The sequence below is a fragment of the Gymnoscopelus microlampas genome, assembly GCF_963454915.1.
Source record: "Gymnoscopelus microlampas genome assembly, chromosome: 2".
Classification (NCBI taxonomy): Eukaryota; Metazoa; Chordata; class Actinopteri; order Myctophiformes; family Myctophidae; genus Gymnoscopelus; species Gymnoscopelus microlampas.
In genome coordinates this window covers 30,470,546-30,473,185 of record NC_139939.1, presented here as the reverse complement: position 1 = coordinate 30,473,185, position 2,640 = coordinate 30,470,546, and the positions used below count along the sequence as shown (strand labels likewise).

At 39.3% G+C, this 2,640-nt stretch overlaps 1 long non-coding RNA gene across 1 annotated transcript; it reads left to right on the top strand.

The window, feature by feature from the left end:
- The first annotated feature begins 1,817 nt into the window (after positions 1-1,817).
- On the top strand, positions 1,818-2,348 carry LOC311064179. Its single transcript, XR_014602690.1, has 3 exons — positions 1,818-1,879; positions 1,960-2,028; positions 2,293-2,348. It is a non-coding gene; the product is annotated as an uncharacterized lncRNA (long non-coding RNA).
- The last annotated feature ends 292 nt before the right edge of the window (positions 2,349-2,640 follow it).

Sequence of the window (2,640 nt, the reverse complement as noted above, 5' to 3'; positions counted from 1 at the left end):
TATTAAATATTACTTTCTTTTTTTAAATTCATGGTGTAGACCCTTTAAAGATACAAAGAGTAACACATTGCTAGTACAATATGGCTAGCTTTTTATTTTTTACATGGACATTAAATATGGGAAGGGAATCAGCATCATGTCAGTGTGTTGGGGGCGTCTGTCCAAAACTGTTACTTTAAAAAAGGAAGACTTAAACCTGAGATCAGAGTCTCCCACGAAAAACAAATGCCCAATGTGTTTTTTTTACTACGTAAAATGTATTTATTTGAGTTATTTCAGTTGATTTTTGAATGTTATTTATTATTCAAATGTTTTACATCTGTATTTTCAGATATATTCTAAATGTAAAGTGTGATGGCAGAATTGTTGATTCCTTTAATGTTTTTAATTTCACATTTTGGCACCCTTTTTTGTTCAATTTTGATTTGTGATGTGGACTAGAGCTTTGTGCCATTCAGACAGGTGAAGACAGTTGCATACACTGTGCAGCCCACTGCCACATGCAAAGGTTTAACAGGTGGACCAAACCAGTTGATACTGTGACAGTGGACAATAATTCCAGAACAGAAATGGGAACACATAAACATTGCATTCAACTGCCAGCAGAGACAAAAGCAAAACTCAGAAGACCATGCTATCTTTTGCAACACTCAAGAATTGATCGACGCAGACTGAAAACATCATCATCATCATCATCATCATCATCATCATCATCAGGTCTCTTGCCCAGCGGCGATGCCATGCATAGAGAGCCACTCAGCTTCACCAGTCATATCCATTTGGGTCGGTTCAGTGCTAGGGCCTCGGCTTCAACCAGTGACATGCCCAATTGGTGTAGGTTCCTGGTGATGGCATCAATCCATTGGGTGCGGGGGGCACCATCGGGGCATTTCCACCCAGCGGCTTCAGCATCACAGCGCCATAATCTAGCATGTAGTGTCCTTCTTCATGGTTGGTGAGTTTGGTAGCTATGTTTTGTTTATATTTACAGGCTGAATGATTATTTATGTATGTGTTTTTGTTTGGTCATGTTAATTGGCAGTAGCATCAAAACAAGTAGTTGTATTTGATTTTGTCAACTGAAGCACTTCCAAACTGGTCACACCGGTACCAATATGTTGTGCTAAAATTGTAAACTGCTCCATTTACCCTATAGCTAGCTGTAGCGTAATGAAGCACATTTTGTGTTTGTGTCATGTTTTGTTCAGGATCAGTGAAACATAAGCAAGTAAACATCTCTCAGCATGTAGAACTGGGGTTTGCCAAAGAGTTTGTTGAAAGCTGCAACACCATAACAACTGAAACTACTTCTGAAGGTTCCCATGCATTAAGAGTTAACAGCACTTCAGGTAATAATTGTTGTTAGTATTTTTTGTGAAAATGACATGTTGGTAACAGTGTGCAATAATGTACCAAGTTTATTCTATTGCAGCTTGTATTCTGTGAGACCTGGAGTGGTTATGGTTAAAAGAAAATGTGCCACTGCATCAGTCAAGTTTCAACTGCTGAAGAGTGACGTCCGGTGGTCTTCTGTTACTAGCCCATCTTGAAGTGACTGCAGCATCACATCACCCTAATCTTCATGTTTGGTGACTTTGATATGTATAATTACTATATGTTGTTGTTTATATAGTGACTGTGATTATACTGACAGTGAACTCCTCCCGTAGGTGGTCTTCTGCTGCTAGCCTCACTTGGACACATTATCACAGCACAGCTCTATAATATTCCTCATGTTTGGTAAGTTTGATATTTATAATTACTATATGTTATTCTTTATAGAATGACTGACTATGACTGAACTCTACCCATAGGTGGTCTTTTGCTGCTGGCCTCACTTGGACACAGTGTCACAGCACCATAATCTTCCTCATGTTTGGTGAGTTTGATATCTATAATTACTATGGTTGTTATATAGTGAATCTGACTACAGGTACTGACAGTAATGTTCACTCATAGGTGGTATTTTGCTGCTAGCCTCACTTGAATTATGGTGCAGTATCACTGCACCATAATCTTCATGTTTCGGTGAGTTTATATAATGACTGTGTTGTTTATATAGTGATTGTGATGTGTGTTCATTGAATGACCATGTATGAGGATGCTATGTTTGCAGTTGTTTGCAATGAAACGCGTAACTGTTGGATGTTGTTGACTGATACACTTTCCTATCAAGGTGAAATCAGTTATTCTTGTGTGGTATACTAATGGTGTTACTTACCAGCACACTCAGCCTTTAGCTAGCTAGCAAGCACAATAAAGCACAAGCTGTGGTTTTGTTGTTTTGTTCAGAATCAGCACAATATGAAGCAAGTAGCTAAACATCCCCCTGCTTGTAGGACTTGGTGATCGCATGGTGCTTGTTGAAAGCTGCAACAGCATCTGAGCAACTACTTCTGAAGACTTCCATGGATTTAAGACTTACTAGCACTTCAGGTAATTATTATTATTATTACAGCTTTGACAGCAGGAGACCTTGTCTGGTTATGGCCAAAAACACTGTCACAACAATCAAGTTCCATCTGCTGAAAGATACTGATGTGCACCCGTAGGTATAGGATAACAACATTGCTCTCCACGCCAGCAAGACCAAAGAGTTGATCATGGACTACAGGAGGCCAAGCAGAGAGCACCCCCTAT